At 41.7% G+C, this 14803-nt stretch overlaps 1 pseudogene; it reads right to left on the reverse strand.

Annotated features, from left to right (window-relative positions):
* Positions 1 to 8924: 8924 nt before the first annotated feature.
* On the reverse strand, positions 8925 to 12251 carry LOC113620373 (60S ribosomal protein L30 pseudogene; annotated as a pseudogene).
* Positions 12252 to 14803: the final 2552 nt, after the last annotated feature.

The raw sequence follows: 14803 nt of genomic DNA on the forward strand, positions 1-14803 counted from the left end.
TGCTCTTGCTCTGTGGAAGGTATTATCATTGATATCTGCTAAAATAAAGTTATATCCATTTTAGGAACAGATTGCGTTCCTTCCCACTTCTTTTTCCTTAGGTTTAGATTCTGGGTGTTTCCTACAATACATACAGTGTACAACATACCACGTGGGCAGAGGTCTTTGCTTGATTTTGTGTGTAGCTTTTGCTAAATAGTATCACAATAGAACTTTACTGTTGACTTCACTGCTGCCACGTTCAGCTGTAAAAATCACATTTCTTAGTATTTTTCCTCCTTAACACATAGGTTACTACAAAGGTAAAGGTAGGCTGCAGGTTTCATCACTTCTCTCCTTCTACATAATAACCCATCAAACTACACTTGCCTCTCCTTGCTGCAAGAGTTTTTGTTTCACCTTTCTAGCATTAGTGCTGGATTACTGAAGTGGCTCACTAGGCCCCAGCAAATTAGGGCACCTTTTTCTCCAAAAAAAAAAAAGAGAATTACAAATAATATTGAGATATTTGATGTCTCCCTAAAGATAGTAAGTTTCTGCATCCAATTTCAATGTGTGGGATTTTCCCCCATACATCGAAGCAATCCAACACCAGCTGAGTGTCCTACAATTCAACTCAATTCTGACACTTTCCACCTGGGGATAGCATCAGATTCCAGAGGTAAGGGCTCAGCCCCACAAGACTGCCCTCCAGTTCAGGTGCCAATTGCAAGTCCAGATTGTTCTTGTGCTTCTGACCCAATGGCTATAAAATCAGAGGTTCCCATGACCCCCTCCTTGGGTTCAAGTAATTTGCTAGAGCAGCTCACAGAACTCAGGAAACCAGGTTACTCACTAGATTACTGGTTTACTATAAAATGATATAACTCAGGAACAGTCAGATGGAAGAGATGCATATGGGGAAAGGGCATGGAGCTTCCATGCCTTTTCCAGGTGCGCCACGAAACCGAGCAGAACCCTGTGGGGCTCTTCTGGGTATGAAAGCATTTCCGTGTCCCCCATTTCTTGTTTGTAGGAAAAAGGTTTCAGCCTCCTAGACCTTCCCTGAGTTCCAAAGGGCAGATTCAAACAGTTACTAATTAGAGGAGTGAGGGAATGCAGAAACAAAGGAAAGGCAGTCAAGAAGCAATAATGCAGCAACGGGCAGGCTCCTGGTTCCTCCTCAAGGGGCATACATAACAATCGGATACATATCTCTGTCCACAAAAATAATCAGTAAACAATTTATAATAGGAATAGAAAAGGGTTTTATCTGAGCCAAACTGAGGGCTATAGCCCAGAAGACAGCCTCTCAGATAACTCTTGAGACCTGCTCTGGAGAAGCATGGTTTTCAGCACAGTTTTATGTCTTGTCAGAACAAAGAACATCCAACAAGTCAGGGATACATTCCTTCAAGGTTTCAAAAACAAAAAAACCCCCCAAAAACATCAGGACGTACACAGCAAGTAGTATGGCCTTCGCACCTGGGAAGGTATTCTCATCATCAAAGGAGTACCAGCATTGGCATCCCAGGAAGGGAGGCATTTAATCTTTATTTTTAACATGGACATTCTTTACTTCTGGTCAATGCACCCTTTTCTTTAATAATTAAAGCAGATGTACAGTGTATGTTTGATAGGCCACAAACTGGCTATTCTAGTTAGCATATAATTCAAGTTAACTCATGCATAAGCCAGAAGGACTTCCCTTTACCTCAACATGTGAAAATTTCTTTTATCATCTCTGAGTTCTTCTACAGGAACTAAGGTCCCCACCCAGGTGGAGGATGGTAACTTCAGGCTGAAAACAAGCATGTGGACTTCAGACTGGGTGGAACCAGACAGCTGATGATTGAGATTCCAGGAACACCACCCAGTTACCTCCCCACCAAACCATCAGAGGGAGGTCACACACCCTGCAGCTCTCTCCCCAACCCAATTTTGCCTATAAAAACTCTTCCCCAAAAACCATCAGGGAATTTGGGTCTTTTGAGCGTGAGCCGTCCATTCTCCTTTCTTGGCCCTGCAATAAACCTTTCTCCATTCCAAACTCCAACATTTCAGTTTGTTTGGCCTCACTGTGCATCTGGCACACGAACTTCAGTTGGACAACAGCCACTCTCCCCAAATCTCCAAGTGAATTGAAACCCAGAAGCTCTTCAAACCCCGTCCTTTTGGATTTTTATGTAGGCTTAAAAACATAGACATGACTGATTAAGTCGTTGGTCATTGGTGATTGGACTCAATCTCCAGTCCCTCTCCTCTCCCTGGACTGAAAGTTCCAACCCTCTAATCACGGTTGGTTTCTCTGGCAACCAGCCCCCAACCTTAGGTGCTTCCCAAAAGTCACCTCATTAACATAACAAAAGAACACTTTTCACTCTCAGCACTGCGGAAATTTCAAGGGTTTTAGGAGCTCAGTGCCAGAAATGGGGATGAAGACCAAACATATGTTCTTATTATAAATCACAACATCACAGATAGCATCAAAGCAGCCATTAGGAGAAAAACCAAACTTTTGTTGGACTTCCTTACACTTATCTTTTGGTTTGGTACTGTTTTTGCCTTGATTTCCATATGGGAGTTGGGCACTATTTCCTTTTCTATTAATTGAGACTTGCAGCCTCTAAAACACAGAGCCCTAGGCAAAGAGTAAGATGGTAACAATTTGTTGGGGAGGTGCACATCAGGTCAGTGAAGGTGAGAACAAACTAAGATAAAATGCTATGCAATACCTTGGGTTCTCACCCCTTACCCCACCCTGTGCCACTGCTTTTCAAGTTAAGATGCAAATCAAAGGAAAATTTCAATAAGCCATATACATAGAAAAGCACGAAACTATGCATCTTCACTACCTAGAGCCAGTATCCTCTTTTTCTCCACCCTGAATTCCCCTTGGGGTGCACTGTGGGGGTCAGGTGTGGGGGAAGACAGCTGCAGTGTTTGATGGCTTCAGAGCCAAAACATCCTTTCTTCACTGAAATGGCAGGTGACATTCTTTGTCCACACCCATACCCCACAAATCTATTGTCACCAGTCCTGCCTCTCCCACATTTCAAAGCTCACTGTCCAGTTGGCATCTTCCTTGTTCCCCCACCAGAATCACTGGAATGCCCCCTAAAGACTCTGTCCCCTTCCCCCTTCTTCCTCCCACCTCAAACTATCTTTTGAAAAAACAGCTCCAATTGCATCAGTCCTCTGATGAAGTGCCTTTAGTGACTCCCTGATGTCTAGAGCAGTGCTTCTCAAACCTGATCTTGTGTCAGATCACCTGGAGGGCTCAGTAAAACACAGATTGCTAAGACCCACCCCCAGAGTTTCTGACCCAGTAGATGTGAGGTTGTGCCCCCAAATCTTCATTCCTAACAAGGTCCCAGATGATGCTGATACTGCTGGTCTGGGAACCACATTTTGAGGACACTGACCTAGAAAATAAAGTTCAAACTCCACAGCATGGCCGTCAAGTATTTTTCATTCTACTTTGCTTACCTCATGTCCCTTCCTCCCCGCCAAGCCACTAATGGTCCACTCACACCAGACTACCAACTCTTCCAAACCACAGTCTATACTTTTATTCTTCTGGCCTTTGCTCTGCGCACAAGGGTGTGCTCTCACTCTCTCTTGCTCTCTCTCCCTCTCATGGCCTAGCACCTCATTCTCCTCTTACAAATCTCCTCTTCATCTCTCAAGTTCTTACTCAAATGCCACTAGTATAGAAACTTTCTTTCTAATTTGTCTCCAAATTATGAACCACCTTTTCTCTGGTTTCCTAATATATTACACATATCTCTATTAATGCAGATGTGATATCAAAATCCACTTATCCATTTTGAGTATACCATCTACATCCCGCCAGGACCTTTCAAGATACAGCAAGTAAATGTGTATTCTTTCTTTTTGCTTTTCTCTCCCCTTACTAATACACTTACCCCAGAGAGAAGGAATCCGTGTCCAAATCATCTTTATAATCTTAACACGATGCCAGGGCCTTCACTACATGTTGGCTGAATGACATTAAATAATGTCAGGCCGGAGGGACACCTGATTCTATCCCTGTCTTAGGGGGCATGTAAAGGATCCAGTGTATTTTTCTGAGGATGAGTGTGTAGGGAAAGTGGGGTGGGGTAGAAATGGGTTGCCCAGCAGAAATGGGAACTAATATTGATTTTTTAAAATAAAATATGCGAGGCACTCTACAGACATTATCTCATTTAAACCTCATGACAACATCATGAAGTAGTTACAGCTCTGCCCATTGTACAGATGCAGTTGACTGAGTCTACACAACTAATGAATTATAGAGTCCAGGATTTTGACCCCAGAATTTGTCTAACAGCAACATCTGTCCCAAAAAGGTGACATAATCGTAAAACAGCTATAAGCGATTTTCATAGAAAAGAAAGTGAGGGCTTCCCTGGTGGCGCAGTGGTTGAGAGTCCACCTGCCGATGCAGGGGACACGGGTTTGTGCCCTGGTCTGGGAAGATCCCACATGCCGCGGAGCGGCTGGGCCCGTGAGCCATGTCCGTTGCGCCTGCGCGTTCGGAGCCTGTGCTCCGCAACGGGGGAGGCCACAGCAGTGAGAGGCCTGCGTACCGGGGGGGAAAAAAAAAAAAAAGAAAAGAAAGCAAAAGAAGATCAAGGCACAGCCTGCTGGGTGGGGCAGGGCCCGACAGTGCGGGCAGATGAGCAGAGCTGAGGAGGGCTGAACCTGCGCCCCCGCCGCTGCTGGTCTAAGCGTCCTGGGGTGCTGGGGCCCCCGACCCTTTGAAGAACTGACCTCCAAGTTGTACCTCCTCAGCCCAAAAAGACTGAAGGCCATGAGCTAGAGTTCCGCCAGGAGCCGGGGATTCCGTCCTCTTCCTGGCGCTTTTCCTCAGGTTGGATAGTGAGGGGCTCCAGGGGGGCGGGGAGGAAGGGGAGATCCTGCTGTCCCACCAGGCGTCCTGCGCACGCGCGACGCTCTGCCTCGCAGTGGGCAAAGCAGTGCAGAGGCCTCGGTCCTTCTACACCTGTCTTGGGGTAGGTGCTCACCACCCTGCCTTTTCCTGGGAGAGGAGAGTTGTGCGTAGTCTCTTCCATAGCATTTTTGGTCTCTTTCCCCCCAAATTTTAAACTTTCCTTATAAGTTAGGGATATTAGTCATTTTTTGTGATGTATCCTATGAATATTTCCTCTCATTTTGTCATTTGTCTTTTGAGTTTGCTTATTGTGGCTTTTTTTTTTGCCAGGCAAACGTTTTTTATTTTTATATAGTAAAATTTACCAATCTTTCATTTTATTGCATCTGGACTTTTAGTCACATTTTAAAAGCTTTCCCCTACATCACATGTAGGTTATAGTCTCCCCATGCTTTTTTTTTCTATTCGTAATGCTTTATTTCTTACATTTAGATCTCTGATCCATTTGAAGTTTATTCCTTAATAAACTTCCTGTGTATGTTTCCTGTATATTCCTGTGTATGTTTTGAGAAATGGATCTAATTTTATCTTTTTTTCCGAATGGGTATCCATATTTTTATCTCTGGTAATACTTAAATCCAAACAGCATTTATTAAAAAGATTATCACTGCCTCGGTAACTTGAGATACCACCTTTATTTATCATATACTAGAGTTTTAGGTGTAGTTTGGCCGTTCTGGAACTTCTGTTCCACTGACTGCTCCATTGACCTGTTTATTCATCCGTTTTAGAGATGCTTTGTATATACATTAAAGTCAGGACTAGTCCCCCTACAGAGCTCTTCCATCTCAATGTTCTCCTCCATATTCTTGTGTACTTTTCTTTCCTTATGAACTTTAGGATAGGCTTCTGATTTATGACCAATGTCAAAAAAAAAGCTCGCTGGGATTTTTATTTGAATTGCATTAAACTTGTAAATTAGATTGCAGAGAGTTGACATCTTGAGATGGTGCTGAGGTGTTCTCACCATTTCGTTTGTTCAGATCTACTTTTGTGCTTTAAAGAGTGTTCATGCTTTTTTACATAGAAATTTCTTAAGTTTGTTTCTATATATTTTATCTTTTTTCTTGCTGTTGTAAATGAGCTTTTCTCATTCACTATATCTTTTAACTAATTATTTAACTAATTGACTTTTCCTATATTTCTAAAAATTAAGGTATAATTTACATACAGCAGATTCATACTGTTTAGTATATAGTTCTGTGGCTTTTGAGAAGTGTATACAATTGTGTAACAACCACAAGACACAAAGATATAAAAGAACTTCAACACTCCCCCAGATTCCCACCAGTCCCTTTGTAATCAACCTCTTCACTCCAGGTGAGCCCCTGGCAAACACTGGTCAGATTTTGGTCCCTGTAGTTTCAGAGTGTCATATAAGTAGAACCACAGTGATCAAATAAGGTTCATTCATGTTGTAGAATGTATCAGAACTTTGTTACTTTTTATTGCCAAATAATACTCTATTGTATGGATATACCACATTTTATTTATCCATTCATTTATGATGGACATTTGGATTGTTTAATTTTTTTAATTGTTGGGGTATAGTTGTTTTACAATATCGTGTTAGTTTCTACTGTACAGTGGAGTTCCCTGTGCTATACAGCAGGTTCTCATTAGTTATCTATTTTATACATATATGTATCTATTTTATACATATATACATATATATGTCAATCCCAATCTCCCAGTTCATCCCACCTCCCCTTTCCCCCCTTGGTGTCCATATGTTTGTTCGCTATGTCTGTGTCTCTATTTCTGCCTTGTAAACTGGTTCATCTGTACCATATTTCTAGATTCCACATATATGAGTTAATATACAATATTTGTTTTTCTCTTTCTGACTTTCTTCACTCTGTATGACACTCTCTAGGCCCATCCATGTCTCTACAAATGACCCAGTTTCGTTCCTTTTTATGTGGAGTAATATTCCTTTGTATATATGTACCACATCTTTACCCATTCGTCTGTCGATGGGCATTTAGGTTGCTTCTATGACCTGGCTATTGTAAATAGTGCTGCAGTGAACACTGGGGTACATGTGTCTTTTTAAATTATGGTTTTCTCTGGGTATATGCCCAGTAGTGGGATTGCTGGGTCATATGGTAATTCTATTTTTAGTTTTTTAAGGAACCTCCATACTGTTCTCCATAGTGGCCGTATCAATTTACATTCCCACCAACAGTGCGAGAGGGTTCCCTTTTCTCCACACCCTCTCCAGCATTTATTGTTTGTAGGTTTTTTTGATGATGGCCATTCTCACCGGTGTGAGGTGATACCTCATTGTAGTTTTGATTTGCATTTCTCTAATAATTAGTGATGTTGAGCATCTTTTCATGTGCCTCTTGGCCATCTATCTTCTTTGGAGAAATATCTATTTAGGTCTTCCACCCATTTTTTGATTGGGTTGTTTGTTTTTTTGATATTAAGCTGCATGAGCTATTTGTATATTTTGGAGATGATGGATTGTTTAATTTTTGACTGTTGTGAATAAAGCTTCTATGAATATTTGTTGTCTCAGTCAGCTTGGGCTGCTATGACAAATACCATGGACTGAGTGGTTGAAAAAACAAACATTAATTTCTTACAGTTCTGGAGGCTGGAAATCTGAGGTCAGGATGCCAGCATGATTGGGTTCTTCATGAGAGCCCTTTCCCTGATTTGTAGATGACCCCTTCTTGCTATTTCCTCACATAGTGGAGAGAGAGAAAGAGAGAGACAGAGAGATCTGTTCTCTTCATCTTCACATAAGGGCACTAATCCCATCGGGGGCTCTATCCTCATTATGCCATCTAAACCTAATTACCTCCCATCTGACCCCAACTTCAAATACCATCACATTGAAGATTAGGGCTTTATGAATTTTGGAGGGACACAAAGATTTTGTCTATGGCATATGTGTACAAGCTTTTGTGTGGACATATGTTTCACTCTTGAATATGTACCTACTTGGGAGTGAAATTTGTGGATCATGTAGTAAACTCTAACTTTCTGAGGGACTGCAAAACTGTTTTACTAAGTGGTTGTATCATTTAATATCTCATCAGCAACGTATGAGTGTTGCACTTTCTCCACATCCTAGATAACACTTATTATTGTCTGCCTTTTTTGATTTAGTTATCCTGGTAGGTGTGAAGTGGCATGGTGGGTTTTTTTTTAAATATATATCTCAATTAGAAACTTTTTTGGTTTTAAAATATAAGAAGATACAATGAAAATGTTTAAGATGAAATGAACTTATTTCTAACTGAGTTGGATTAGACTGTGACAGACCAGCCCTCATACCTAAAACAGCCAGAAAATTGAAACAAAATAGAGAAATCATCTATTTTCAGGCAGAGGAGAGCTGCTGAGTCAACGAGAGAGAACCGGAAGGGCTGAGACTCCAGAAAGGGAGAATCTTGGAGAGGGAGGGCTGACTTCTGCAGCCACTTCACCCAGGTGTTAGTTGCTGATTCTGGGCGTGGGCCCGAGGCTGATGATGCCAGGGCTCGCACCCAGGGAAGACCAGATCAGCAGAGCTGGGAGACAGATCAGCAGAGCTATGGCAGGAGATTTGGGCGGTCCCTTCAGAACATCTGTTAAATTCTGGGGATGCATGAGTCTAGAGTTCTGAAAACAGAAGCAGAAAACTTCTGCAAGCAGAACAGAGCCTTCCAAAATCTTGTGAGACAAGGATTAGAATTCTGGACTCATCAGGGGGATTTCTGCCAAAAATCCTGAAGAGACAGGAGTAAAACTGAGGTAGACCGAGCCTTACCAGGGCTGCAACTCAGCCTCAACTCAGAACAGGACATGACATTATTGGATTCAGGTGACCAGCCACTGATTAGAAATAAAATGCTTCATAGAATTCACGTAATTTTTATTTTATGTGGAAAAATAAATGGGCAAGAACATCAGAGTATTCTAGGTTCAAAAGGAGTCATGAGAAGAATTTTTCCTAGCAGACATTAAAATCTTTTGTTTGTTTGTTTGTTTAAAAACAAGCTCTGGCCATTTTTATTAAAGAAAAATTGTGCATGATTTACCTTTCACTAGTCTGTGCGGGCATGATTTAATAATATCAGAATCACCTGGATCAATGATAGCCATTGTGTATCCTCTGTAGTATTTTCCACACACTCTGCCCAATTCAATATTATTACCACTGTAGTGATGAACCCCAGTTTTGGCCAACATGGCATAATACTCTATTTCAGATTTCTTCAAGGCTGGGCAGTTGGCGAGGATGACCAGTTTCGCTTTGCCTTGTCTGATCATTTTCAAAGTCAGCTTGTACCCCAGCACATACTTTCCACTTTTCATAACGAGTTGGAGCCCAGAGTTGATTGACTCCAGTGACTTTTTCTTCTTCTTTGCAGCCACCATCTCCCTGCCTCGGGTGCGGGACACCCCCAACCAAGAGCAGCCGCCAAGATGGCCAGGGGTCGAGAAAGGAGACGTTGAAATCTGTTGGTAACCAATTTGAGACCCTTTGTATATAAGAATATCAATAAGGAGAATATTAAAAAGACCCACACCCTCCACCATACTCTCCAAAAAATTCCAGATGGATTGAAAGTTAAATGCTTAAAAATCAAAACAAATACACTCTCATGTATGTGAACAGACTAGCACTAGAGGAAATCACTTTTTGACTTTTGATGGAATAGAAATGAAAAAAGTTGGACAGGTTCATTACTTAGATAGTTTTAGCTTTGATGGAAAGTACATCAGTAAAGCTAAGATTTTAAAAATTCAGAAGAATGGAGAAATTGCACATAAACACAAAAGTTCAATAACTGAAAAGTATAAAGAGCTCATATAAATGGGCAAAAATACCAACTGTCCCTTAAACAAATGATTAAAAGATAGTCCCACAAGAGAAACATGATCTTAAATCATGATTTTTAAAATATTCAGTCAACCTTGTTGGTAATACTTCACCTACTGGGAAGTTTCATTTTGTACCTAAAAATACAATTAGAAAAACTTTTGAAAAGTGATAAAACCCAAAGCCTGCAAATCTTGAGGAAAGTAGATATCATGCATTAATGATAGCAATACAAATGGAGCCAGTCTTTCTGAAGGGCAAAATGGTACTTTATTGAAGGAATCATAAATATGCCTAACCCCCCACTAAGTAATAGAATTTATCCTGAGGAAATAATGTTTAATAAAAACCAAAAGTCTACATAAACAATGTTTATTTTATGATATTGAAACACTGAAAGAAAGCTAAGATCCTAACAACGCCAAAATATAGAAGCTAACTGTGATATATCAAAATGATATACTCTAGTGATATACTAAAAATATAAATATGATGCAGGAAATAGAAAACATTTGGTTAAATCACATTACATAAGAGGAAGAATACCAAATTGTGTATACACACCCATTATAATGGTAAAAGAACAATGAATATGTAGAGGTAAAGGAGGCAAAAGGACAGATAGAGGGGATGTTTCTAGTCGGGTTAAGATCAACAGACTTGGAGTGAATTATTCTGTAAAGTTGCTAAAATTACATTTCAGAAGAATTTAATATTGCTCTAATGAGAGCAAGATTTTCTTTGCAGGACATTGAACTGACTTACAGAAATACAGTTATTTGCTGCCTTCTTGATCGGATAGATGGAAAGATGGTGTTGTTTCCGTTTGGTTATGTGAACTTTACTGCAGCTAAAGGTCATAGGTAAATGATGATCGAGTGGCTCACCCTAGTCCAGGGGAAGAGAAATAACTTTCCTTCTACCCTTCTGAGTTCTTGGCTGAGACCCATGTAATAAAAGACAGATTAACAACAGACAGACAAACAGAAGTTTATTGAATGTATACCTCATGTATATGTGGGAGATACCCAGAGAGAATGAATAACTACCCGAGGTGGTTTAGAATCCAGACTTAAATACCATCTTAATAGGGAAAGAGGAGGGGGATGTAGATCTCTTAGGTGAGAGTAAATGAATTTTAGGAAAAATGAAGGGCCCTTAGAAGGATAGATGAATGGTATCATAGTTTGTGACAAAGTGTGTCTAGGTGAGGTGTTAACTTCCAGTACCCTCTCCTGCAAAAAGAGTTGATCACCCCTGGCTGATGAAACTTCTGGGGGGTGTGGGGTTGGGTGTGGGTGGATTTATGACAACCGAGTTCCTTTTGGAGGATCTGTCTTTAGGCAGATAAGGGGAATCAGAGAAAGCCTCTCTCTGCATTCGCTGTTTTATATGTGCCTACAGCTCAAAATAATCAAGATACCAAAGCAGGATGTTTTAGGGGTGGCACATCTTGAACTCCTACAGTCATATTTTGGGGTGGCATATTCTGCAGCCCTTTAGTTCAACTAAGGCTGTTAGCAAAAAAGGAATGTTTCCTAGTAAATGAGCAGAAAGGAACTCTTAGGTCTTAGCCACATGCCACAAAGTAATCTGAGAAGTGGGATGGCAGTGGGTAGAATTTTGTCCCCAAAAGGTATGTTGAAGTCCTAACCCCAACCCCATAATTGTAACATTTGGAAACAGGGTCTTTTCAGAGGTAATCAAGCTGAAAGGAGCTCATACTGCATCAGGGTGAAGCCTAATCTGATGACTAGTGTCCTTACAAGAAGATGGGCGTTTGGACACAGGCAGATGCCAGGAAGGCACTACGTGACAATGGAGCCAGAGAATGGAGTGGTGAGGCTGCCAGCCAGAGAATGCCAAGGACTGAGGGCAACCATGAGAAGCTAGGGGAGAGTCATGAAAAGCCTTCTTCCTCAGAGCCTACAGTAGGAACCAACCGTGCTGACACCCTGATTTCAGACTTCTGGCTCTAGAACTGTGAGAGAATAAATTTCTTTCCTTTTAAGCTACCCAGTTTGTGATACTTTGTTACAGCGGCCCTAGGAAATTAATACAGGGACTAAATGTGTACAGTCTAGTAGAAATACTAATTAAAACAAAAAACTGACAGCAGCTGACTACTGGCTTCCAAGGCAGTGGCAAAATCCGTGGTTCACTGTTTTTAGGAAAGCACCTTATGTGGAATCCCCATCACTGTCAGAGTCTAGGTCAGGGGTTGGTAAACTATGGTCCGCAGAACAAATCCACCCCACGGCTTGCAAGCCAAGAGTGGTGTTTACATTGTTAAATGGTTTCAGAAAAAAAAAATCAAAAGAGGAATAATATTTCATGGCATGTGAAAATTAAATGAAATTCAAGTTTCTGTGTCCACAGTAGTTTCATTGAAACACAGCCATACTCCTTTGTTTACATACATTGTATGGCTGCGTAAGATCAAAGATGAATTTAAAAATTAACTTGCTCAGGTGTTGAAAAGGGAAGAAATCTCCCCTCCACTTTCCATTTCAGCTTTAGAAAACTTGCAATTGTTAATGCTTTCTCTGTCCCTTTGAGATGTACATAAAACTTTTGAAAGCTAAAAAAGCCTCTGGTCAGTTTTACAACCTAAGAGTGTTTTCTCAAAGATATGGGAACCATCTCTTTGAAATGCAGTCATCAAGGAATGTGGAACTCCATCTCCCAATTTCCCTGGGAGGGTAGGAGCCTAACTTCACCAGCAACTGGCTCCAAGTTGTAACTACCTACCGGTCATAGAGATGTGAGAAGTTGTATTATTCTTTTGGATAAAGGCAATTAGCTAACACAGATGGACATCCCAATTACCAGGTGAATTTAGGATGAATTGTGTGTAACAAATGGTGTTGTCAGGGCCTCTCACTTGAGGACTAGTTATTTTTCTTGAGGCCATGCGTGTTAACGGGCTGTATCTGCCTGGCTATATATAAAGGTGAGATTTCTGTCTGTCTTCTAAATTCCTTTAGTGGATTGCCTGTGATGAGTACCACACTCTGGTTTAATACTTAATCAATAATAAAACTATTTTCTTTCTCTTCTACTTTGTGGAGAGGTCTTCTGGGTTGGCAGAAGATACGTTTTTTAATATTTCCCCAACAGTTGCTTTTGGTCCATGACAGAAGAACTGTATGGTTGTAGCAGAGTCCATATGGCCTGCAAAGCCTGAAATATTTACTATCTGGCTCTTAATAGAAAAAGCTTGTTGACCCCTGGTCTAATTGACCAGGTGTATGAGCAAGATAATGAAAAAGCTGAGTTATTTAGTATCATAAAGTGAGTGGAATTTTGGGTTTGTGTGGGTTCTAAAGAGGAGCGATAGGGGCCTGGGAACATGGGGAAGGGGTGGAGGAGGAAGTGAATCTTAGGGCAAGGGGTTGCAAACCCAGATGTCTAGAGGAGCTGGAGGTTACTGTAATGAATGAAGTGGGCCAAAGGAACTTTCAATGAACAGAAGCCAGGGATCGGATGATACTGGCTACACTTACTTGATTGCTGACATGCGAGGAGGTAAACCGAACGTTGGTAACCTGTCCTGCCTTTTCCCGAGAGAAGCTGGAAATCTGAGGTTTAATGGAAACTCACACTGTTACAATGTTATCATCTAATGCAAATTTCGAAAGCAGGTCTTGGGGCAGGCTTCAGTTGGGTGGCTACCAACATTTAACTGCTGATCTAGAGAGTGGGAGAGGACCTCTCCATGTTAACACTGAGCTAGGAGATGGTTAGGTAGGAAATGGCTGATGAATTCCTGGAAATATTTATGAGTGACGTTGACCTGGAAGTTGATTCCTGCACTAAGATGTAATTAGTCCAAACCTTCAGTGAACGTGCTAGTGATGATTTGGGGGAAAAAGAGGGGATGGTGTCTCTAGCACAGGAGCAGTGTGGAAACAGGAGCCAAGAAGTAGATTTCAATGTGGACTTTCTCTGGAAAATGTAGTCCACTGAAAAGAGCTATACTGGGGAGGGACTGTCCCGCAGTGCAGTGGATGGGGACTTGAGATATTTTATTTGGATACTAAGTGAAGGATAATTCAAAACAGGATCGAGAACTTGGGAACTTAGATTACCAGCACAAAATAAGCTCTAAATAAATGTTGGCTCTTGTCATTTTTCTTGTAAGTTTTCTGGAATGTACACAGAAACAGGATCACGTGGTCAGAATGCAACACCAGTTAAGAAAGAAACAAAGGAGGCTCAACTGCTTTTCTGCTCAAAAGGAGAAGGTTTGGCATATGCAGTAGCTTTAAAACATGTCAGCAGGGCTTCCCTGGTGGCGCAGTGGTTGAGAGTCCACCTGCTGATGCAGGGGACACGGGTTCGTGCCCCGGTCCGGGAGGATCCCACATGCCGTGGAGCGGCTGGGCCTGTGGGCCATGGCCGCTGAGCCTGCGCGTCCGGAGCCTGTGCTCCACAACGGGAGAGGCCACAACAGTGAGAGGCCCGCGTACAGCAAAAAAAAAAAAAAAAAAGTCATCAAATTCTTATAAATACTCCTCCTGTGAGGAAGTGGAGTCTATTTCTCTCTCCTTGAATTTGAGCTGGCCTTAGTGACTCACTTCTAATGAACAGAATGCTGAGAAGTGACACTGCGTAACTTTTGAGGGCTAAGTCATAAAAAGTGATACAGCATTGGTCTCTCTCTTCTCTCTTTCTCTTTCCCTCCCTGTCCCTCTCAACACGCCTTAGGAGCTGAGCTGCCGTGTTAGAAGTCCAGCTACCCTGAAGCTGCCATGCTGGAGAGGCCACGTGATGAGCCCACATATTGATGGTGGTGCCAGAGGAGCCCCAGCTGCTCCAGCCCCCAGCTGTCTGAGTTGTCCCAGTCTTGGCACCAGACACGTGTGAGGCTAAAACAGCCTTTGAGACGAGTCAAGCCTCACGCACAGATTGACCACAGGCACACGAGAGAACTTGAGGGAGATTGCCTATGTGAGCCCAGAATCTGGAGAGATCATAGTAACAAGTGATTGTCATTGTTTTATATCACTATATTTGGGGGAGGGTTGTTAAACAGCAAAAGA

The sequence above is a fragment of the Aethalodelphis obliquidens genome, unplaced genomic scaffold (genome assembly GCF_003676395.1).
Source record: "Aethalodelphis obliquidens isolate GAN/ISIS:26980383/991018 unplaced genomic scaffold, ASM367639v1 scaffold1, whole genome shotgun sequence".
Lineage (NCBI taxonomy): Eukaryota > Metazoa > Chordata > Mammalia > Artiodactyla > Delphinidae > Aethalodelphis > Aethalodelphis obliquidens.